This window comes from Benincasa hispida, chromosome 5 (assembly GCF_027475165.1).
Source record: "Benincasa hispida cultivar pf3 chromosome 5, pf3_genome.v1.1, whole genome shotgun sequence".
NCBI lineage: Eukaryota > Viridiplantae > Streptophyta > Magnoliopsida > Cucurbitales > Cucurbitaceae > Benincasa > Benincasa hispida.
In genome coordinates, this window is record NC_143482.1 from 5,584,169 (window position 1) to 5,611,020 (window position 26,852).

Consider the following 26,852-nt stretch of genomic DNA (forward strand, 5'->3'; position numbering starts at 1 on the left):
TTGACTCGTATAATGGAGAGAAAGAAACTTTGACCTTAAAGATATAAAGTCCACGTTGCTTATAAGACAGGATCGTCAGAATGTAGTAAGTTCAGGTATAGATAGTCAGGCACCTAGGTTAGCTACTACAGAGAGCAAGGGACATAGGAATTCCGGTAAGCAGAAGGTGAACTAGAACCATAAATCTTCAATTTCTAAGGGTTCTAAGTCGAATGATGTTTGTTACTATTGTAAAGAAAGGGGTAGTAGAAAATTGAATGTTCTAAGATGAAAAGGTATCAGGAAAAGAAGGAAAATAGTGACAAGAAGGAAGCATCCACATTTGTTGCACAAGTTGAGATTGACCCTGAAGAAGTCGAGATTAATTCTGAAGGTAAACTAGCTCTAGTTGTGAATTAACATTTATATTTTGATGATGTATGGGTTCTTGACTCTGGGGCATCTTATTATATGTGCCCAAATTAAGAGTGGATTTTGACTTATCAACAAATAGATTAAGAGAATGTTAGCCTGGCTAATGGTGTTGTGTGCAAGATAATTGGTATCGGCTCAGTGAAGAGACAAACACATGATGGAATTTCCTACACCTTAAACGAGGTTAGACTTTCCTACACCTTGAAAGAGTTTGATACCCTTTAATGTACTCAATGGTTAGAGTAACAGTTTCAAAAGTAAAGGTGGAACAATGTATGTGTACAAGGGTTCTGAGGTAGTTATGAGAGGCATAAGATGTGGAATATTGTATTTCCTATTAGATTACACAATAATAAGTTATGTTGTTGTTGCATCGTCTGACATTCAAAAGATGATATGACTAAGTTGTGGCATATGAGACTTATGTAGTTGTCGGTCTTTAAGTGAGTGTCTAACAATTAATGGATGTTAAATAATTTAATTAAATAAGTTTAATTAATTATTCAAGTACAATTGAAGCTTCGATCTACAGGTCCATGAGGACCCTCTGTAGCTCAACAAGAATTTAATGAGAATCAATTTTGGATTAATTTGAATTGTCCAAATTAATTGAGGAAATTAATTATATATGATATAATTAAAAAAAAATTTACTTTATTATATATGATATAATTATAGTAATTTATTTGATACATTATTTGAAAGGAAATAAATATTTGAATTTGATTCAAATATTAATTATGTAAATTAGATTCATATAATTAAGTTTAGTATAATAGGATTTATATTAAATATCCTGCATTGTTGAGAGAATGAAAACTATAAGTTATATTGTATTTGATAAAATAATAAACTATAGATTATGTGTTAGATTTGATAGAAGATATAGTTTAATATATATTAGATGATAAGGTAGTTACGATGTAAATATATATTAATTAGTTTTTAAAATAATTTTTAATTTATTTTAAAAAAATGTTTTTGGGAGGGAGTTGCAATTCCCTCTCCCTATTTTTCTCTATTAATGTGTGTGTGGTAGTGTAGAATGTGTGCTCTTCCAATTCCAAAAAGAAAAAAGTTTTCTCCGGAATAACACAATTTTCCTCTCAATCTCTTCCTCTCTTCCAAAAATCTAAGAGCTCACCACTCCTTAGTAATTCTCATCCCAAAAGAGAATATAAGAGGTTCTTATTGTGGTGGTGTTCATTTGGATCACTTTTCTATTTGTTATTGTTTGTGACAAAATCGGAGAAGGGAATTGGTTTTCGAGAAGAAAGGTTCTTCGAGGGTAAGTCTTTTCTCACCCTAATTCTCTATTTTCTATTTATGATCGCATGCTATAAATTTTTTACTATGCATGATGTTTGTATTCTATAATTTGATTCTGTGAAAATAAAACGTGGATCGATCTCCATGCTTCCCCTCTAGCACCTTCACAGGTTCCTTCAACTTGGTCGTATGAGTGAAAAGGGGATGCAAATTATGTCAAAGAGGAATCTTTTATATGGGTACGAGGTGCATAATGTTGAGTTCCATGAACATTGTGTATTCAGTAAGCTTCATCACAATAAGTTTCGAAGAGGTATTCATCGTGCAAAAGGGACACTTGACTATATAAATTCAGATTGTTGGGGGACCTTCCAGAGTTGAGTCCATTAAAGGCAGTAGGTACATTATGTCTATGAATAATGATTACTCAAAAATGACAGGTTTTTATATGAAGCATAAAAGTGAAGCCTTTAAGAATTTCAAGCAGTGGAAGACATTGATTGAAAATCAAAGTAGGAAGAAGATCAAAAAGTTACAAACTGATAATGGTTTGGAATTCTGTGAGTTTGAGTTCAATCAGTTCTCTAATGCTGAGGAGATTGTTCGGCATCACACTGTTAAGGATACTCCACAGCAAAATACCATTGCAAAACATATGAATCAAACATTATTGGAGAGAGCAAGATGCATACACTTTAATGTCGGATTCACTATAATGTTTTGGGTAGAAATAGTAAATACAACATGTTATCTGATCAACTGTGGACCTCACATAGATAGCGATTGTAAAACACCTTACGAGGTGTGGTTTGGTAAGCCTGCAGATTAATTTATTAAGAGTTTTTTATTATACTGTCTACTACATGTTAATAAGGGTAAATTATAACTAAGAGCTAAGAAGGGTATATTTTTAGAATTTGGGGACGGAGTTAAGGGGTATAAAGTCTAGTTACCTTCTGAGAATAGAGTTATACTTAATAGAAATGTGATATTTGATGAAAATTCCATGCTTAACTCAATTGTGAAGCTTGTTGTGATGTCTATCAATGCGGGAGAAAGTAGTAGTGTTGATAAACAAGTAGAGATGCAATTCACTTTAACTGTGAATGAATTACAACACCAAGGTAGGGAAGATCAACATATTACTACAGAAACTACTGTGCCACCAAAAACTAATGTGACTGAAACATCAGAAGTTATTTCCTCTGAGAATTCACAAGTAGATCAACCGAGTATAGCTCATGACAGAGCAAAAAGAGTTGGTGCTGGACCTCCTATGAGGTATGGTTTTGAAGATATGATTTGTTTTGTAATACAGGTTGCTGAGGAGGTGAATTCTCATGAGCCATCCACCTATAGATATGTTGTGTCACATAGTGAGTTTGCTCAACGGCTTACTGCTATGGAGGACGAGATGAAATCTCTTAACTAAAATCAGACTTGGAAATTAGTTAAACGACCTAAGGAAAGAAAAATTTTCACATGTAAATAACATAGTAGAGCCCACACCTCCTGTTAAGTCTCAATCCATAAGGAGAATACAGGAGGTTATTTTGTGGTGGTGGCCATTTGGGATTTTGTGTTTTGGAGATCGAGATCCAGATCAAAGAGTTCGTGATCGGATCGAGGAATTACGTGAAGACTGTGATTTCTTCAAATGTAATTTTATTTTTCAATATTCCTTCCTTTAAAGCATGCTATAAATTTATTGTTAAATGCATAATCATATGTTCTGTAAATTGAGAATTTTGTGAAAAATAAAATTGGGACCGATTTCCCTGCTTCCGTTGTGGAGCCTTCATAGGTTCCTTCAAAACCTCAACTGTACACGTTTTTGTGCATGGTTTTTTAGGTGTGGCAGTAGGGCTCGCCTCTGAAAATATGTTTCTTTCTTCTTTTAGGGACCAAGGAGAGGAACCTAAAAAACAAAAAAATAAATAAATAAATAATAAAGCTAATCTAGAAAGAAAATAAAGAGAGTAGTAAAATTTTTTTCACCTGGCTCCCTATAGGAAGAGCAAATTTTTAAAGTCCATTGCTTGACATGACCTGTATCCTGTCAAGGCACAAAAAAATTCTCGTATTTCGCTCTTGTCTCTTCTTAGATGAGTCAATACAGCCCAATAAGACTATAAAGCTCTGCATCTTTTGAAGAGAACTAGACAGGTTAAATTTGGTGTTTTTTGTATTAGGGAAAAAAAAGGTAAAAAGAAATAATCAAAAGACTCAAGTGACCCAAAAGAGTCTAAATAAAGAAAAGACTCAACAGACTCTTGAGAATAGGAAGAAAAAAACTAAAAATAATTGATATACCAAAGGGTGGAATAGGGCGAGGTCTTTCGACCTCTAACTCCATCACTTGGAAATCGGTGGTGTTAGGCTCAGATTCTTCCTAATCCTCACAAACTTGCACACTAGACATGGCATGCTGTCTTCTAGCTCATCCTCAATGTTGGCATATGTTACCTCATCGTTGCATGCCTCGGTAGAATCATAGGATGTAAGTGGTAGGGATTTGTGCCCTCTCTCAACTGAATCAAAAGATAGAATAACTGAGTCTCTCAAACTCTAAAGATCAGTTCCAACCTCAGTCTGAAAACTAGAACTCTCCTGATGGAGGTTGCGGATCTCTTACTCAAAAAGAAGATTGTTATCAGCAAGCTATCTCATCACATCTTCTAATGATATACCTGAATCGACAGTGTGAGCTTGCATTAACATGTCAATGTGGCAGGGTGTGGATCATAGTGGCACTAGTGCCATCCTAAGTTTCCATAGCCATAGGACTCCTCCCATCTAGGCCGATGGAAATCGTCATCCATATAACTAGGATAGTCTCCCATGGAGAAATCTTATGGCCTAGGGTTCCACTGCAAACTTGGGCATTATTGCTCAAGAAGATGAACCCTACATGCTTGCACCTACTGCAATTTACCTATAATCAATCGACTAACCAAAGAAGTTAACTCAGAAAGTTGACCTCGAAGGTCACAAACCTTGTCACTAGGTTGAGATGCACCACTCGATTGTCCCCAGCCTTGTTGATGATATCCTGTCATGCTTAGAACACCGAAAGGAAAATAAATCAAAAGCAAAGAAATACTCTGACTAGAAATTTAACTAGCAAAACGTAATGGCCTCCCCAACAATGACACCATTTTTGTTCGCATCCCCTTTCTGGTGTCGTTTAATTTCTGAAAAGAGCCACAAATCAAAACAACTACTCCTATCACACATGGGTTTGACTGAAACCCAAAACATCATATCTGATGATGGGGTCGAGGATCCATTGTCTTATAAGCAAACAATGGAGGATCTTGACAAAGATGAGTGGATTAAAGCCAAGAACCAGGAAATGGGATCTATGTACTTCAATAATGTCTGGTAACTTATGGATTAGCCTGATGGAGTAAAACCTATAGGGTGTAAGTGGATCTATAAGAGAAAACGAGGTGCAGATGAAAAGGTGCAAACCTTTAAGGCTAGACTCGTGGCAAAGGGTTATGGCCAGGTCGAGGGAGTGGACTATGAGGAAACTTTCTCACTTGTTGTCATGTTGAAGTCTATCATGATACTCCTATCCATAGCCATATTTTATGATTATGAGATATGGCAAATGGACGTCAAGACTACCTTTCTTAATGGTAATCTTGAGGAGACCATCTACATGGCTCAACCATAGAGGTTCATCATTCCAGATCAAGAGCAGAGAGTTTACAAGCTTAATAGTCCATTTATGGGTTGAAACAAGCATCTAGATCGTGGAACATTAGATTTGACAGCGTGATCAAATCCTTTGGCTTTGATCAGAACGTTGATGAGCCTTATGTTTACAAGAAAATCATCAATAGCTCAGTAGCTTTCCTGGTACTGTATGTGGATGATATCCTACTCATTGGGAATGATGTAGGCTTTCTGACTGACATTAAGAAGTGGCTAATCGCCCAATTCCAAATGAAAGATTTGGGAGAGGCACGGTAGGTTTTAGGTATCCAGATCATTCAGTATCGTAAGGACAAGAGGTGGCCTTGTCTCAGGCATCGTACATTGATCAAATGTTGATCAGGTACAGGATGCAAGATTCCAAGAGGGGTTTGCTACTCTTCAGGCATGGAATTGTTTTTTCTAAGGATCAATCTCCTAAGACACCTCAAGAGATTCAGAAGACGAGACAGATTCTTTATGCTTCAGCTGTTGGAAGCTTAATGTATGCAATGTTATGTACTAGACCTGACATTTGCTATGCACTAGGGATTGTCAATCTTTATCACTCCAATCCAAGATTAGATCATTGGAAAATGGTCAAAACGATTCTCATGTATCTTCGAAGAACGGGGGACTACATGCTCGTGTATGGAGATAAGGATTTGATCCTTATAGGATACATAGACTTTGACTTTCAAACTGATAGAGATTCTCAAAAATCAACATCAGGGTCAGCATCACTTTGAAAGGAGGGGTTGTAGTTTGGCGAAGTATCAAGCAAAGATGCATCACGGAATCCACTATGGAAGTCGAATACATAGCCGTTTGTGAAGCTGCTAAAGAGGTTATTTAGCTTCAGAAGTTCCTTACAAATTTGGAAATTGTTCCAAATATGTCTTTTTCGATCACTCTCTAATGTGATAACAACGGGGCTATGGTAGAGGCAAGCCATCGTAGAGGCAAGCATATCGAACGAAAATATCATTTGATCAGGGAGATTGTGCATCGCAGTGATGTGATATTCACGAAGATCGCGTCAGAGCACAACATTGATGATCCGTCTACAAAGACTCTCACGGCTAAAGTTTTCGAAGGTCATCTAGAAAGTCTGGGTCTACGGGACATGAGACATCTTATCTAGGGCAAGTGGGAGATGATACTGGGGTATAGAGTATGCCCTAGTTTATTATATATTGTACTTGTTTTTTCATGTATTGTACATTAGTCTCCTGAGGCATTAGAACAAGTGGGAGATTGTTGGGATTGGTGTCCCAATTCTCCCAGAGTCTCGTAGTTTGTAAACATTGTACACATTATTATTAATAAAGTAAAAGTTATTTTATTTGTATTTACTCATATCCAATAAACAAAGATCCATGGTTATTGTATTTAAACTTAAGCATGTATATGAGATATACAAGTGGAACATACCTTAAGTAATAACCTAAAAGGTTTGTAGTATAATGATATAGGAGGGATACCTTATCCTGGTGACACTACGAATACGACCCACTTTATAGAGGTTTACAAGTGTTGTGAACTACTACAGATGGTCTGATCCTGACCATTCATATGGAGACATGCGAGCGGGGGTGTCCTCTACAAAAAGCTTGTATAAGACCGGACCATGAAATGATTAGTCTCTTTATATAACACCGTTGATACTTGAGACTTACATCTCACTTAAATGACCATAGATGACATGACCTTAATCCTGAGTGTTTTAAAAACTCTTACCTTTGAGGGCAGTCCTTTGATTAGTATGGGTGAGAGTGGCTAGATTGCCAACTCAACAAGCCTACCAGCCTACCTTTTTTAGGATTTGTCTTATTGGGGAGCTGGGAACTTAATTACACAAGATGGAATCCACTCCTTCCCCGAAATAGAGGTAAGTAGATATATTGCTCCCTTAAGGGCTGATTCCAGGTCTTGAACATAGTGGCCACATCCTCTCTTTGGAAGAGGGGACCCAATCATAGTAGGATTATGACTTATTGTTCATTAGAGGAATCAGTGGTACTTAAGGAGTTAAATGTAACTACAAGGGCAAAATGGTAAATTGGCCCAACTATACTTACGAGCGATCAGTGAAGGGTTATCACACTATTGATTGGTTGATATGGACACAGAAATATGTCTGTAGTGCGGAGTGCAGCTGCCCGTCTTTAGTGGAGTGTCCGACAGTTAATGGATGGTAGATCCCGTGACTAAAGAGTTTAGTCGGTTATTCACGTACTATTGGAGCTTCAAGCTACAGGTCTATAAGGTCCCTTGGTAGCTCAATGGATTCAAGTTGAGAATCAATTCTTCGGGTTAGTTTGAAGTGTTCAAATTAACAAGAGGAAATTCAATTATATATGATATAATTGGTGTGATGTATGAGATACATCGAATGGAGGAATTAATGTAAATATGATTTACATTAAGTACCATAAAATAGAAAAAGAACTATGGTTTGTATGTTTCATGAGATGAAATATTAAAACTATAGGTTATAAATATAATATGATAAATTGGTTATCATATTTATTTATAATAAATTAATTACGTGATAATTAAATCTTTTTCTCTAATAACCGATTGAGTAGGAGGTTATTGGTGATTTTATGGTAATCATGAGATAAAAGGAAAATGGTATTCCTAAAATTAGAGAGTTACTTGATTTAGAAAGTTACTCACAGATTAAGCTATCTAGTGAAAAGTGAAGCGATAGTTGTGAAAGAGACTAAACAATCGTGTAGCTTTAACTATGACAGGGACTAAACAATAGTTATTCAGTTGATCGTAGCTAAACGATCGAGTGGCATAGTCTAAACGATAGGCTGCCATTTACAAGTGATTGGGCACATCGTCTCTATGATAGACGCTTCTTATCTCCCACTTGCTCGATCGTCTACACGATCGTTGTCCTTCAGTCTCTTCTTGAAGCCAAGATCATATAGAGCCCACAACTCCTGGATTCTCACACCGAGAATACCAAGGTAACCATTGTGGTGGTGTCCTCACTGACTTCGTGGATCAAGTTAATCTCGATTGTGTTCAAGGAGCTTATGGCTGTTCGTGTTTTTCGTGTGGTGTTCGTTGTGTTTATGTTGTTGGTAGCAGTCTGTTCGTTGCATTTGTATTGTGTGGACGCTTGTAGACTGATCAAGGATTCTTGAAGAATGTTTCTTTAAAGGTATGCATACTTTATCCCTTGATACTCTTGATAGCATGTTGTAATTTTGTGTTGTGCATGACCTGTTAGTTTTGTTTTAAGACTGTGATTGTTTTTTTCAAATCGAATGGAATTTGGAACGATCCTTCCGCTGCACATGGAAATCCTTGTGTTTGACTTCCTTCAATATAGACATCTACTTCAATAAGCTTCTTTCGATTAGCTTTCTCTATGAAATGAATCGTCTTTTTATTAGGAACATAAGTCTTCTTCCTTGTATTCACTATCATGCAAGTACAATACTCAAAACAAAGCACTCGGGCAATTGGAAGAAGATGAATAACCATGTTGGAAGGGATTAGCACCTCAATTAATAACTGTCACCTACTTAAATTCAAATTTAAACTAATCATAACATTAAACAAAGCGTGGGCCATCAACATAGTACAATTAATGGGCTTGTATATTATAAAGGCCTAAACCTGCCAAAAACAACATCTATTAGTTAATTGTTATAAATTAATTTTGCAAAGGCTCAAACTTGCCCTTAAGGCTTCAAACTGAACAACATCCAAGGCTTTAGTAAATATATCTGGTAGTTGATCTTAGTATGAATGTGTTTAAGAAAAATTTTCTTATTTTTAACAACATCATGAATGAAATGATGTCATATATCAATGTGTTTGATTCAAAAGATTGTCATAATAAAAAGTCGTGGCTTCATGTGGAACATCATATTCCTTCAGCATCTGCTTCATCCACACCAGTTGAGTATAACTACTGCCTGCAAAAATTTATTCGGCTTCTACAGTAAATAGAGAAACACAATTTTATTTCTTTCTAACCCATGATATAAGGAAGAACAACATTCTGATGTGCTCTTCTATCCTCAGAACTCCCTGCCCAGAAAGTATCACAATAGCTTACTAGAGAGTTACTTTTGTCAAAGGTATAGTATAAACTATAGTGACTTGTCCCATTGATACACTTTATTATTCTCTTGGGACCAAAGAGATGATTAGATTCGGGGCAAGATTGATATCGAGCACAAACTTCAACTGGAAAAGCAATGTCTGGTCTACATACGTTTTTATCAACACTATCTTCATTTCCATCATTAGTAAGCTTAGAGTGCGTGGGAGCAGGAGTTCGTTTGACTTTCGGCTTTTCAATCCCAAATTTCGTCACAATGCATCTGACATACTTACTTTGTGAAATAAATATGTCACATTCTAATTGTTTGATTTGGAACCCCAAGTTCACCTGTTATACTCATTTCAAACTTTTTCTTCATCTGTTCTACCAAAAGATCAACCATCTTCTGATGCATCTCACCAAAAATGATATCATCGACATACATCTGAACAACAACAAAATCTATGTCCATTTTTTTCACAAACAGAGGTTTATCACCTCATTTTCTACAATAACCATTCTCAACAAGAAACTGGGTCAATGTTGCGAGGAAATGTACTTCTTATTTTGATGTCAATATGTGTCAAATGGTCATGCACTGATCATGTGTTGATGAAAAACATGTATGATAAGGGTATATACGATGATCACATGATAATCAAAAGGATATGTGGTATGTGCTAATCGTGTATGCAATGGCCATGCATTCTTGCCATAAGTTTTCTTGCCCTCTCGCCAAGTATAACGAGAATGCAAGCTTCTCAGGATGATCCGAGGTTGAACACAGAGACTTGTAACTAAAAGATGTTTGTAAAGTGATGTGTTTGAGGCGGTGAATAAAAGTAAAACAAAAGAAGTTAATTACCCATGCGCTACTCCTACTCCTAGCTAAACAGATTGAGGAATTGAAGTTTGACTATAAGATTTGGTAGAGATGTGGCATCTGTTAATGTGTAATGAGATGCATGGAAGAGTAGGGTTGGGGGATAAATTTCACCGAGGCATTAAGTTGATCGCAAGGGTAATCCCAGCTCGCCGCACATGGCACACTTCTCAGTGGTCAGCCGCATGTTTATATCTCTATAACGTATGGTTGCATTGAGCATAAGATTATTCCTATCTCTAGGAATGCTGCTTACTTTGCTTAGTGAGTTCCACTACTTACCCTCTCGGGTAGTTGGTTATAGCCACTCAGCTTATAGACAAGCATTGCGATAGCCTCACACTAAGCAAAGAGGATTGACTCACTAAATTCACGCAATGTACACCTCTCGGTGGTTCGGTAAATGCATCCTATCTCTACGCTGCATGATTGAGTATGTGATAACTCTTGCAATCTACACTTACTCATTGCAATGAAAGTGAAAGATGATAAAGTAGAAGAAGATGATAAACATGGTGTTGAAGGAACTAAAGAAATGCATTGATTACAAAATGTATTAATGTCTTAAGCCAAAATGTTATACAATATAAGGTAAAAAGATAGATGGATCGTTAGATGTAGGCAATCTCTTACTTCCATCAGATGTATGTCAAGGTTGTCGGTGGTGCCATGGATGGGTGGTGTAGTCTCTCTCTCGAGCTCCATCTTCGGTAAAGCTCCAGTCGTCGCTCGGAAATGGTTGTGGGAATGAAGAATTCTCAAAGACTATCTGCTCATGCTCTCATCTGTGATCACAAGAATCTGCCTAAGGTAGAGACTCGGATGCTTTGACTTTGGGCTCGAAGGCTCTATTTATAGACCTTAAACACCGATAACATTGGTAATCCCGTGCTGAATCTCTACTATCCTTGTCATGATGGGTGAAATGTCATCATGACTTTATCTCTTTGAAACTCCTGAGGTATGTTCATGATTACGTCTTCTGAAGTATCAACACATCCCAACCACTTTGTGATCACCCTCCTATCATGGCTATCGCTTTATAGCTACAACATTCCATGCGACAAACTTGTCTTCATGAAAGTCAACGCTTGCGATCAACTTTGCGATGGTCTGAGATCAACGCATGCAATCGATTCCTATGACAACTATAAAATAGACATTTCGACGCAAGATAATGCATGATATAGGGTTCGCGGGGATTTTCAATACTAATCGATGCAAGCTCATTTCCTTACATGAATTTTATCGATATCAATGCATATTCTGCTTATCAGCCCTCATAATTCTAAGTAAAAGGCTACACTAGCTTGTATTTCTACAAGCTATCAGTCAACCATTTGTACCAGGTCTTAGGGGCCTACTTAAGGCCATAAAGAGCCTTTTTTTATCTTGTACACCTTTAAATTAGTAAGTAACATCTTTTTAAGCTCAATCATACTCTCACAAGCTCATTTGAACTAATTAAGACATAATTTAGGGGAAAACACATGTAAAAGTTCATTCTTTTAAATAAAAGTACATAAATAAAAGCACAAAAACATACATTTCATGGCAAGCATCTTATGCCCTAAAGCCTCATAGTTAATATGTTATATGAAATAATGGTTGATCATTTTATATCTGCAATTATCCATTAAAGAAAGATCCAAAATTATTTTATAAAACTTTAATAGTATGTGGTAGACATATAAATGGATCATGTTTAAGTACTAACCTAGATGGTCTATATTATATGGATAAGATTAAGTGTTTTATCCTAATGACACTAAAGATACAACCCACTTTGTTATTGTTATAAGATTTGTAAAGTGTTACAAACGTTTTGATCCTAATCGTTTATGTGAAGACATGTGAGTGGGGGTATCGTATACAAAGAGTTTGTATAAAACCAAAGTGCAAAATGATTAATCTATCTTTATAACATTGTTGACTGAAGATATTAACATCTTGTAAGATGACCATAGATGACTCAATCTTAATCCTAAGTGAGTTATGAATCTGTTTATAAAGATGCCCTTTGATTTGTATGGGTGAGAGTGACCAGATTCGATGAACCAATATGCCTACCTTTTTGGGGATTTGTCCGAATAGTGAGCAGGAAAAATGGCTAAACAAGATATAATTCACTTCTTCCCCTTTTTAGGATAAGATGAATTGCTTTCTTAGTGCTGACTCCAAGTCTTGAATAATGAGCCACTTCTCTCTCATTGGCCCGGGAGAGTTTTATTTATTGTAGGACCATAAACAGGTTGTTGATTAGAGGATCAGTGAGACTTAAAGAGTTAGATATAATTATAGGGGTAAAACAACTATTTTGACCCAATTGTAATTACGTAGCATTTCTTGATCCATGACTTTAATCCACACATCTTTGTTGACATCATCCATTGTATGTTTAAAGGACAATGGATCCTCAATGTCATCATCTGATATGAGGACTTGGGTTTTAAGAATGCAAAAAATTCAAGAAAATATACAAAAAAAAAACTCAAGAAATTAAACCTAAACTTTAGATTTCCCAAGAAATACAATTACCTAGCCATAGAATTGAGAAGTCTTGAAACAAATCCTTGAACAATTGATGTAGTCCATGAATAATTTCACAAAGAAGACTCGTAAATTGCATGAAATCTTGCAATACAAGAAAAATTTTGTGGAATTTCTCTCTAATTTTGATCTAAGATTCTCTATCAACAAAGGTGTATTTTTCTTGTTATAATTTCTCTGCTGAAAATCTGGAAAATGAACAATTTGTATCAATTGAGGGTTGCAATGATTTGAGGAGCCAAATGTTGGCTTACGCGGGTGCGTGCCCGCACGTTTTTATTTTTCCGTCATTCTCTAGAGCGTCGCGATGCTGGGTGAAGCATTGCAATGTTGCCCTGTATTGTAGCAAATAAGTGTGTTCTGTTGTTCAGCGTTGAGCTAGCGTCAGGCTTAGTTGTGGAAGGAGCGTTGTGACACTCCAAATATTGGTAAAGCTTGTTGATTTGTTTCTTTAAAGGGGAAAAATGGTAAATCGTCATGGTTCTCCTTCTAATGTGATTCTTTTGGTGTAGTTTAGCTCGATTTAGCTCCAAATTCTTGGTGACTCCATTTGTGATGGAAATGGAATTTACCTATAAAATAGACATTTTAAGCAAAGAATTGAAGTATAATTGAGGGAATTAACATAGAAAACATAGCTCTTATAAGACCTATCAAAATACCCCCAACTTAGCTCTTGGTAGTCCCGAGCAAGTTAAAAATTGAAGTATGCATACATTCAAGCAAAATATGAATTGGTTTATTTGTTATTTGAAGTTTCATTCATTTATTTAAATTGATTTATTCAAGTTGGCACATTCTCATCCACACATTAAAATGGTCTATACATTTAATTGTCTTACACAATGAATTGATTCTCATCTCTTTTCTCAACAATCAAGGAAGTAAGGATACAAGCAAGCATTTAGAAATTTAAGGTTTTGCTAACAAAATGTTGAAGCTTATTTTTTAAGAGAAAATATTTTTCTTGCAAAGTCATAAAAGAAGAGAATACTAAGTTTTAGTTTATTTAAAGGCGAAAAACTAGTGGAAAGGTGATACTCAACTCTCAATTCCTCTTCGCCCTACGATGGCCGGAAAATCGGTCTAAGATATACCGAACTTGCATTGGAGAGAGGCAATTCTAATACAAGGGTGCCTTTTTAAGACTCATGCACACAAAATGTAACTAACATTTCTTTTACCTAGAGAGATAGTTTTCACACTCACACTATTGGGAACCTATCGCTTATTTCTCGTGGGCCCTAACAGAAACACGATGAAGGTAGCTCTTTTCACCTCTATCCATGCACACACACATTAGTGAAAGTTATGTTATTTTTGTTGTGTTAATTTTGCAATTTTTTTTTTTTAATGTTAGCAACTTTTTCTTTTGTTAACACTAGGCCTATTTTATTCCTCTTTATCTAGACTTATACTCTAATAAGATGGTTGTTCTTAGACCAAAAATTGTTCTATCGGGATAACAAAGAAAATTGAGTAGATATGACAATTCTAAAGGTTTTAAATTCTAAATAAATCTAAAAAGGGTAAGTATTCGACTTTTTTACAAAATTAGAAGGAAAAGAATTTTTTTTTTCTTTTGAAAATTTGTTTCAATATTTTGTTTGAATGTTTTAAGAGGTCTAAAAATTTTGTTTGTATCTTTATTTGAAAGAGTGCGCCATATCTGGAAGCAGATATACCTAAAACTCGATGTATCCCTTTAACATTCTGGAAGCAGATATACGTTTCTGAAAATTAAAAAAATCAGATACTTCAAATCACATATTAGACACATATCTACCATGTATCTGGACGTATCCGTATCTGATATGTATTTGATACTGATTCTCTATACAATTAGAAGTATCAGTGCTTCCTAGACGGGGAGCCATATACAAACCCTACCTACAAGTTATCTTTGTATTTTGTACTTTGTTGCTCCTTAAGATAATAAGACTATTGTTCTTTTGACCATGGACAGACATACCTAAAACACCATTGATGGAATCACTTAAACCTGTGTCAAATTTTTTTATTCTTATTTTTTTGGCTTGTCCATTGTTTCTGTTATGATAACATGTTAAATGAAGAATATATAACTTCCATTTCGTTATGTGAAAATAAAGTTATTCATGATTTTATTACTTTTGTTTGGTTTATCAGGAAAAAATATGTGGTCAGAACTTGTTGGAATAAAAGCAACAAAATTGCAAAACATATCATAAAGAAAGACAATTTCAACGTAGAACGTGTGGAGACAATCTTAGATGGAAGTGGAGTGACTGAAGATCTTAGGTGCGATCGAGTTTGAATGTTTGTTAATATAGAAGGTACAATCGTTGACACTCCAAGGATTGGTTAATTAACCACATAAAAACTATCAAAAATTGTATTGTTGTTCTTATTTGTATTCATTACACAAACACTATTGTGTATTCACACATTGGTTTTGTAAAGTATTATTGTAAGCAAAATAAATGTAGAAGTATAACATAACTTGAATAATTCTACCACTTCAATGATCAATTTCCCTTTGCATTTGTGTTTCTTCTTGTATGGAGAGCTCTCTCTTTAATGATTACTTCAATTTCTCAAGTATTCCCTCATTGAAGAGTTTTGTTTGTTTTTTTGTTTTTTTCAAAATGTAAATGGTAGTTTTTATTAACAAATCGATAATAGTCTACATGAATATAGTTCAACCAACTTAAAAAATAATCTAATATCAACCTCAAAGTTAGAACTACCAATTTTTTTTATATTGTAGTTTTCATCTTGTTTTTTGCTTTTGCTTTTGTATTGCCTACCTCAAATAAATTAAAAAAATCTAAGTCAGAGACCTGATCCTACCTATATTGTCAAAATAATAATAATAACAATAATTTTGACCCCTTTTGATTTAAGGACTTGAATTAAGAATATTTAAGTTAATAAACAAAACTAAGAATTCATTACAACATTTAGGCTCGATTTGATAATGATTTTGTTTTTCATTTTTGGTTTTTTAAAATTAAGCTTATTTACTCTCAATTTCTCACCATGATTTATATTTTCCTTAAGTAACACTCTTGAGTTCTTAGTCTAATTCTAAAAACAAAAATAAGTTTTTAAAAATTATATTTTTAATTAGTTTTTAAAATGTGACTTCGATTTTAAAACAATGATAAAAAGTAAATGATAAAGCAAGAAATTTAAGAGGTGAAATAGGTGTTTATAAACTTAATTTTCAAAAACTAAAAACTAAAAACCAAATGGTTATCAAATGAGGTTCTAATAATTCAAATATGTACATGTTGGAACCATGATTTAAAATGTATATGTCATGGAAGTGTAGAAGTTTTAATGTTATCGAAATGTTGATGTCGATGGACAATTCTAAAAATGGTATAAAAATTAAAAAGATAAAAAATATATCTAAAATGTTAATAAATAAACACTTTGTAGTTAACTAGTTATAATGTTTATTACTTATATTATATTCATATTAATGACATTTTATTACTTACGTTATGTTTCATGGATCTTTTTACAATACTAGTCTTTTAAAACGCGTGCCTTCCATGTGGCATTAGAATTCAACTGGTAAAACCCTCAATTTCCATGTAATTTCTTCAAATTATTTTAAAATATTTGGGCATTATATTTTGGATAAATTGGGGCTAAAAATTTAATTTGGGAGGTAAGATAATTAATTTAAAGATATTCGTAAAGAATTAGCATTTTAATTCGATTTAAAGAAAAATTAGATTAATTTACTTCGGAGAAAGTGTGATTTTAAATTGATTAAATATTTGGAAGGATATAAGAATTCAACTTTGGTAAGATATTATCTATAGAATATTAAAAAAAGTATAAGAGGGAGAACTTTTAGCTTCCCTCTTCGCACTTAAATTTTTTAAATAAAAAGACCATTTTACCCTCACACTCATACTCTTCCATGGTATATAAGTATGATTCACACTTGTTCCTTTTCTTTTTCATTTAATTTTACATCTTTCTTGTCATTACATTTTTCAAAAAATTATGTTTCTTACCTTCCATTTTTTTTTATCAGTGTAATTATTTTTAAGCTTCATGTCTAATATTTATGAAAGTTATACTCGTTAAACCTTTTATATTTCACCCTTTCTAAAAAAAATTATATTTTACTTTATGAAATTATCCTACAAACATCTTTAACGGCATCCAACACATTGCATTATCCATTATTTATTAACTAAATAATACATTTGTATAGTTTTAGTCACCATCTCTTTCATTACTTTTAAATTTTAGATTAGATATTTACTATTTAAAATTTGAAGAAAAATATATTTATTTAAAAAAATTTAAACCACATGCATTGCCTGTGTTCTCTAACTAGTAATTCTAAATGGGAAAATTGTTAGAAATAACCTTTTTAAGTTTTTCACATTACAAAACTAGCACTATTTTTGAAAACTTGTTCGAGATTAGCCGCCGAGATTTAGTTAAGAAATAACATTTCTAACTTTCAATTGTTTTGGGCCTTTTCGGTACATCTTGCCAAATTAAACACCGAGAGTTACTAATTTTGCATATAATCTTCCTAAATATTATACCAAATCTTATATCTTTTCAAATTTTCTCCAAATTCGATCATCTTTACTAAATATTATATTAAATTATTACGTAATTTTTCAAGTCTTTAGCATAATTTTTCAAGTGTAGTGTGTAGATAATATGTTAAATATTTTGGATGAAATCATATAGGAAGCACATACTTTGAGGCCATACCATAAGTGAAAGAAATTGATCTAACAAAAGGAAGAGAATACAAAATTGGAAGAAGAATTTATAAGAAAATTAAGGGACTTGTGTTGGAAGCATGTGATGGACAATCACAAATAAATAACCAATAAAGATTATTTGAGAGGAAACAAAAATATTTTTAATTGAAAAGACTCTTCAAACTTGGTTCACACTTCTAATTGAACTCTCTTTGTGTGTTTTGCTCTATACACTTGGTTACATCAACAATATCAATATCAATCCTATTTATAGGATTGTTATGAGTAAATCTAAATACATAACTCACACCTTAATTAAATATACGTGGAACAATTAAAGTCCTACACCTAATTCATGTGAAACTTTACTAAATTAACTCTTACATTAACATACTTAACTAACTCTCATCCTTTAATTTTTTTCAACTCTCATAAATTAATTCATCTATAATTTATCCAATTAAAACATATTTAATTCTCAACATCCTCCCTTAATCATGTTTTTTTTAAAACCCCAAGCAAAGTTCTTATTTGTTAAACACATCAACTTTGAGTGGCTTCGTGAAAATATCCACAATTTGATCTTCAGTTTTCCCATATTCAACTCGAACCTCCTTTTTTGAAATGCAATCTCTGATAAAATGGAATCTTGTATCAATGTGCTTGCTACAATCATGGAACATTGGATTGTTTGTTAGAGCAATTGTTGACTTATTATCTACATGGAACACAATTGCGTCATCTTGCAAAATTCCAAACTGTCTTAAGCAAATTCCTTAACCAAATTGCATGACAAATACATGAGGCTGCAGCAATATATTCTGCTTCACAAGTAGATAATGTCACAATAGATTGCTTCTTAGAACTCCAAGTAAATGCAGTATTACCAAAAAAAGAACACATATCCACTTGTACTTTTTAAGTCATTAACATCTCCAACCCAATCACTATCACAATAACCTTTTAGCTTAATTCTTTAGATGAAGAATAAAATAATCCATAATCAAGCATACCTTTAAGGTAACGAAGAATTCTCTTTGTCACTTTCAAATGAGTAATTGTAGGAGATTCTATAAATTGACTCACCAATTCAACGCTAAAAAGAATATCTAGTCGTGTGCAAGTCAAATATCTCAAACTTCCAATTAAGCTTTTGAAATACGAAGAATTAACAACATCCCCTTCTTCATATTTGGATAGTTTTATTCTAACTTCAATTGGAGTTGTGACAGGATTAGGATTCATCATCTTGAACTTCTCCGAATTTCTCTAGCATATCGTTCTTGAGAGATAAAAATACATTCCTCTAACTGCTTTACCTCAATGCCAAGATAATATGACATCAACCTATCTATTATTTCAAATTCTTGGCTCATTGCCTTCTTGAGATCTTAAACATACTTGCATAATTTCTTGTAAAAATTAAGTCATCTACATACATACAAACTAACAAATATCTCCACGATGATTAGTCTTCATATATAGAGAACGTTCGTAAGGACATCTCGAATACCCATTATCAATGAAATATCTGTTGATTTTACTATTCCAGGCACTTGTTTCAATCTATACAACGTCTTCTTTAATTTCAAAACTTTATCTTCTTGCTCTTTCACAATATAGTCAAAAGGTTATTCTAAATATATTTCTTCTTTCAAATATCCATTCAAGAATGTTGATTTAACATCCATTTGAAAGATTTTCCATTTACTTTGAGCAGCAATTGCAATTAACAACCTTTTGGTTTTCAAGCGAGCAATGGGAGCAAATACTTCATCATAGTCCATGTCTTTTCGTTGGAAGTAGTCTTTTGTAACTAATCTTGCCTTATGCCTCTCCACTTCACCCTTTTCATTTTTTTTTCTTGAATACTTATTTGACACCGATTGCTTTCTTTCCACTTAGAAGAGTAGAAAGTTCCCGTATATCATTCTTCTTTATGGCCTTTATCTCTTCATCCATGGCAGTCTTCCACATTTCATCTTGCAAAGCTTCTTCAAAATTCAAAGGTTCACTGTCACCAAATAGACAAAAAAGAGTAAGATTATTAAAATTTTTACTTAACTCTTTAGTTTCATCATATATGTCTCGTAAATTTCTCATATCATGAGGTCATTCACTTGAGCTTCTAGATGATGAAGGTATGTTTTGTTATGGAGTGATTGGCAACATTGGTGTTGTTGATGGAGAAGCAATGTCACTAGACTCATCACCATCATTAGGAAAAAAATAAAGACTTATAGTATTTTGGTTCATCACTCCAATCCCATGTTGCTTCCTCATCAAACTCAACATCTCTACTTACCACTATTTTCTCTATAGTAGGATTATAAAGCTTATAGCCTTTTGAGCTTGCATCATAGCCAACAAAAATATGCTTCTCACTTTTATCTTTGAGCTTCCTGTGCTTTTGATCAGGTATATGTACATAAGAGATACTTCCAAATACTCTCAAATAAGCAATGGATGGTGTTCTTCCTATCCATGCTTGTTGAGGCATTTTGTTCCACAAGCTTCTAGTAGGAGAACGATTGGACAAGTATACAACACATTCAACCGCTTGTGCCTGAAATTCTTTTGGCATCTTCTTATTTTTCAACATTTTTCGAGCCATATTGAGTATCATTCTATTCTTTCTCTCAATAACACTATTTTGTTGAGAGTCCATGGATCTATCATAGGCCGAAGAATTCCATTCTCTATGCAAAAATATTTGAAGTCATTTGAAGTGAATTCTCCTTTCCTATCTGATCTCAAGGCTTTTCGATAATAACCACTTTCGTTTTCGAAAAAAGCTTCAAAACTCTTGAACATGCCAAATACTTCTGATTTCTCCTCGATAAAATAAACTCAAGTTTTTCAACTGAAATCATCAATAAATAATAAGAAATAATTATTTTTACCAAAAGAACTTGGTTTAATTAGTCCATAAAGACCAATATGAACTAACTCTAGCAGTCTCCTTGCTCTTGAAGAAGATTCTAGTGAAAAACTCTCCCTTGTCTGCTTGCTATAAAGACAACCTTCACAAAATTGATCTAGATGTTGGACATATGGCAATATTTTCATCATGTTCTTCTTTGCTAATAGTCTCAAGTCATCAAAGTTTAAATACCCAAGTCTCAAGTACCAAATCCAAGATGGATCTTTCAAACATGACTTCAAACATTTAGCAACATCAGTTTGAATGTTTAGTAAAAACATTCTATTCTTCGTCATTTAAACTTTATCAATCATATTATCACGATTATCCCTTATCAAAAGACTATAATTCTTCATAAAATATTATAGCCTTTCTCTTAGAGTTGTACCAAACTAAAAATATTGTTCTTCATATCAGGCACATAGTAAATATTAGAGATAAACTCATGCTTCCTATTATTTAGGTTGATTAAAATCTTACCTTTTTTTTATAGGGATTTTTGTGGCATCACCAAATATGATATTACCACCAACAGATTCATCAAGTTCTACAAACATTGACTTACATCCATACATGTGATTGCTTGCACCGCTATCAAGATACTATGCATTATTTTTACATGTTTCGTCAACTTTGGAATGTTTCGTCAACTTTGCATGCTAGAAGCAAAGATGACTCACTGCTTTCTTCATCTTTCTCAGCATAATTTGCATTTTCTTCTACTTTATTCTTATATTCCCAAGAATAATGGCTAAATTTATGATAGTTATAACATTCAACCAGTCTTTTATCATATCTTTTTTCATTATTTGATCTTTTTCTATTCGACCTCAAATAATTTTTTCTTCCACGACCTCTTGATGAATTAGAGTTTCAATTACTCTTCATATTTTCTTTGACCGTAATTTCTTGACCTCGACCACTAAAATCACCACATCCACAATTGTTACCACGCCCACGACCTCGATTACCTTTTTCTTGGCTATCTTCTTTCATCTCTCAACTGCAACTTTGACTAAAAAATGTTGCTCAGTTGTTTGTTTTTTCTTCTTGAGAAGCTTCTCTTCATGGGCTTTTAACGAACCCATAAGCTGATCAATTGATATTGTACTCAAATTTTTTGATTCTTCAATAGCTACAATGATGAAATTAAAATTTTTGTCCAATGAGCAAAGTATCTTTTATACCACTTTCTCATTTTCTATCGTCTCACCATATCTTTTCATTTCATTTACTACTACTAGCAATCTTGAAGTATAATCTAAAATCGATTCAGATTCTTTGATATGTAGTGATTCATAATCACCTCTCAATTTTTGGAGACGAACCTTCTTGACTCGATCTACTCCTTTGTATGTATTCACCAAAATTTGCCATGCCTGATGTGCAGTACTTGCTCCAAAAATCTTCTCAAAATTTGGATCATCGATGGCTCGATGAATGATGGTGAGAGCCTATTGGTCTTTATTTCTTGTACTTTTAAAAGCTTCTCATTGAGATATATTTAAAGTAGCATCATTTTCTGGTTCTTCATAACCATTATTTACAATGTCCCATACATCTTGTGAACTAAGTAGAGCTTTCATATGAATACACCAACTGCTATAATTTTTTTCATAAGTCGAGGCACTTGGAAGGGAACCAAATTGTTATTTACCATTTGTAAAATAGTTATTGTTTTTCAAACTCAAGCTATGATACCACTTTGTTGAAAGCGTGTGATGGACACTCACAAATAAATAACCAACAGAATATTATTTGAAAAAGAAACAAAAACACTTTTAATTAAAAGACTCTTCAAACTTAGTTCACACTTTTAATTGAACTCTCTTTGTGTGTTCTACTCTACACATTTGGTTACATCAACAATGTCATCAATCCTATTTATAGAATTGTCATGGATAAACTTAAATACATAACTCAAACCCTAATTAAACAAACATACATGGAACAATTAAAATCCTACACTTAATTCATGTGAAACTCTACTAAATTAACTCTTATATTAACATACTTAATTAATTCTCATCCTTTAAATTTTCTAACTCTCATAAATTAATTCATCTATAACTTATCTAATTAAAACATGTTTAATTTTCAACCATCTGCCCATACCTGAAAAAGCTTTGGGGCTAATCCCCCTTCCCATTGGCTATCCAATCCTTAATTAACCTAACTTTTATGGTATACCTCACTACTTAAAAGAACAAAATAAACGAAGGTGTACACTTTTACTAACCTTTGTTTGTTTGTTTTCTCGTCTCGTTGGGACCCATTTGAGCATATTTGATTATGATAAATATTCTTGAACATGCATGTTTGGGAGTGATTTCTAAATTGTTAAAAGTAGTTTTGTCATTTTAAAAATCACTTTAAAACATATTTTGAATCATTCAAAACTAATTTTGATAAACTAAAAATTTTCATTTAAATATAAAATTAAATATTAGATTAATTGTCAATGACTAGAGAGCGGTTTTGGAATGAGTAGTAACATTATAAAAGTGATTTTAATAATTACAAAATTACCCCCGAACATGCAATTAATCAAGATGATTTCCAATATATGATTTTTCTAAATTGAACTGCAAACCGCCTATGTGAATCTGAGAGAAAAATAATCAAGAGATATACTATACTTTTTACATTCCCATCTTGGAGTCAAATATTTAATCTATTGGTCGAGAGGATATGTTCATGTTAGTTCAACTATGCCATGTATGTTGGTAGTTTTTTATTCTCTCTTATTTTTAATGGAATAAATGAGTAAATGAGACATTTATCATTAGTTTAACTTAACTAGTTAATTAAATTAATGTATATGTTATTGACCAATAAGTCAAAAGTTTTAATCCATCTTATATCCTATTAGCTTAAAAAAAATAAAAGAAGGTATAAATTTTTTATGCTAAATCCAATTAAGCCACAATCAACTCAATTAAAATTAAACAATATCAATTAGGGAAAAGAAATGTCAAAACTTAGAAGTTACACAAAACAAAATGAAATTCAAATTCAAACATGCGCTATAATTATTTTTTAAAAAAAACATAAAGTTAAGTGTTTTTGCCAAAAAAAAATGCCACTAAATAAGAATTCCATTAATGAGAAATAAATAAACAAAAGATGATGAACTAAATGGAACAAGTTTTTCAAACTGGATGATTAAATCATAATTTTTATCAATTCACCAACCAAATATGCACCAACGTTATAAATTATCAGTTAAATACTAAACAAATTTTTTTTATTTAATTGTGGTAAGACTTTGGTGATTACACTTTTTCAATTAATAAATATATATTTAAGCAAAAAGACCTCGAATAATAATAATTTCATACTAAAAAGTATAGAGAAACATTTGGTCCCATCCTTGCTCCAGCAAGGATATGTTGTACCTAATCTTGTGTTCTCTCTCCTTTATACATAAAAGAGATAAAAATAATAATAAAAAGTGTCACGTAACATATTTTCTCAGGCACTAGCTAAGTTGCACAAAAGAGACTGCATCCAAATTTTTTTCCTCTTTAAGAGAAAATTGACACGACACCATTACTTCATTTAAAAATGTCTTAATTTTCTATTTCTCCTCTTTCCTTTCTTTCTTCCAAACCTTTTCAAATCTTCGCAATCTCATGGCTACCATCAATTGTTGTTGGTTGGCGATCAACATTAAACATCTTTAATATTACCTAATTCAATGTTGGTTGTCCATTCATCACCTTCCAAGTCCCATCTTAAGCACCACAAAATAATAATAATAATAATAATAAAAGTCGAAAATACCTCTAAATTTCCACTTCTACAAGAAACCATTCGAAACGATTCTGAATTTGTTGGAAGAAACAAATGTGGATTCTAACTTTTGTATCGATTTGAACCCAAATGCAACTCAAACCAAACATAAACTAAACGTGTACTTAATACATGGTAAGAACTTCTAATAAATTTGAAAGAAGAATGATGAATATATATGTTGATTTGTTTTATTGAATTTTGGAAGTACTAAAAAAAGCTCACCACATGTTTGAACTAAACAATTTTATTATTATTTTTTTAAACAGAAATTCATTAACCGAAACCAACTGAACAACGATGTCAAAACCAAATCACTCCTTCACGAATAAGGGAATAACAAATTTTGGAAAGATATCATTCAATTGTGTTAAATGAGCTACTTTATTCTCTCTCTAAGGATTTTACAAAAAAAAATTAAAAATCATTATTTATATAATAAGCGAGGCTAAGAGTATCTTTTTGAGAAAAGAAAATCAACCTCAGACAGATCAAAATTTATAAGATTCAATAAACATACAACACTAAAAGAATAATTAGATTCGACAACAACTTTATTTAAATATTTATATATTGTGTCAAAGATACATGTTCAAGATATTTCAACCAAGGAGTTTTAGACATGGTATTATTTATATTGTGAAGAAGTGAACTTCATTAGGTTCTATATGATTGAATGTCCTTGAAGATCATGTTTAATGCACTTCTAACTCCCACATAGAAGATCATCTTCCTTTATGACATTTATTGTAGGAGGAGTAACATCAAGTGTAGGAAAGTCCCCTAATTTTAATAAAAAAAAAGTTAGTTAAAAAGTTGTTTTTGTAACATTTTAATTTCTGAATTTAATAAGTAATAATTTGGTCTCTCTACGTTGAAATTTGTAACAATTTAGTCTTTATCGTGAAAATCTCATCAAAATTAAGTGTAAGGTTTTATTACCAATGACTTAATAGGCTTTTATAGTTTATAAATAAATTAGTTTAACAATCTACATATGTAAGAAATTTCATTAAATCTTAGTAATATTTGTTATATTTGGAACTAGATCATTACAAATGGTAAAATACAAAGAACTAAATCGTTGTCAACTAAAACTTCGAGATTAAATTGTTACTTTGGTTAAATTTAATGATGAGAGATTAGACCAGGAAAAATTAAAAATATAAATAGAAAAAAGAAAAACTCAAGAGAAAATAAAGAGTTTTACATACCTACGCCAGTCATCTTGGAGGAGTCGTTCTTATTTATTTGTTGATTATGGAAATTGGAATGAGATGTTTTGTTATGGTCGAGTACTAGCCATATTTATAGCAAATTTTAAATTTGGTCTTGAATAATATATTTTTAGCAATAATATATTATTGTGGAATTTTTGCAAAGACAAAAAGGAAAAAGTGAAGTTAAAGACATTTTGTATATATATTTTTGTATTAATATTAATAAAGTGAAATCTTAGAAAGACAGACAAAAAAAAAATGGAAAAGAAAAGGAAGAAGATTGAGAAAAGGATAGATTAGAATATAAGATGAACTTTTAAAGGGAAAAAACAATTATTTTAGTGTACACCAAAACCTAATGATAATATTTTTAATAAAAGATTTGGTGTAATAAGTGAGGTATGAAGTTAGGATAAGAAAGAAAGACACATGCATAAAAGATATTTAAAAAAAATTTGTGTTTCGTTTAATTTTAATTTTGAAAATAAGTTATTTTTAAAAAAAATTAAAAGGTTTGAAACATTCAAAATAATTTTTAAAATATTTTTTAAAGTATATTTTAATTTTTTTTTTTTATAAAAAGAAATAACCTTTCAAGCAATATTTTCTAGTCAATTCAAAACAGATTCCTAAACGAATAGTTTTTGTTATACTATTAACATACTCTTAATCAGATTCAATTTTGTCACTTCAAATTTTATTTCTTAATTATATAATTTTTTTTTTCTAAATAAAGAACATGTCTACCGAACATAATTTAATTACGGCACGTTGTAACTTAGTCTTTAAGTAAAAAAAATATCATTACTTTATTTAACACAAACAGGGATATGGGAAAGATATGAATGTGAACACTCTCCCTAAAATAATTATTGTTGATGTCAAATAAATAGTACATCAATCCTATGTTAAATGGACAATTTTGATTATACATTTTTTTTTCGTTAAAATACTATTTTGTTCTCCAAACCTTGAAATTTATTCAATTTTAATAGATATATTTTCAACTGTTCAATCTTAGTCCCTAAACTTTTAATAAATCTTTAAATTTAGTCTCTAAAAATTAATTGTTACCTAAATTGGTTAAATGATAATAATAATTTTCATGCAATGAAATATAATATGTGAATATATTTCCAAAATTTATAGTAAAAATGATAATAGATATAACAATATTAAAAAAAAAAAATCAACCATAAGCCTAGATTTGTGGTTAAATATAAGATTTATTAATTTCATAGTGTGGGACGAAAACAATAAGTTAATCGCTTTTTTTCCTCGAGCAAAAAGT

At 32.3% G+C, this 26,852-nt stretch overlaps 1 long non-coding RNA gene across 1 annotated transcript; it reads right to left on the reverse strand.

Moving 5' to 3' along the window:
• Positions 1-24,877: 24,877 nt before the first annotated feature.
• On the reverse strand, positions 24,878-25,682 carry LOC120077707 (uncharacterized). The gene is made up of 2 exons (XR_005481822.2): positions 25,556-25,682; positions 24,878-25,124 (listed from the first exon to the last, which is right to left on the reverse strand). It is a non-coding gene; the product is annotated as an uncharacterized LOC120077707 (long non-coding RNA).
• Between the last annotated feature and the right edge of the window lie 1,170 nt (positions 25,683-26,852).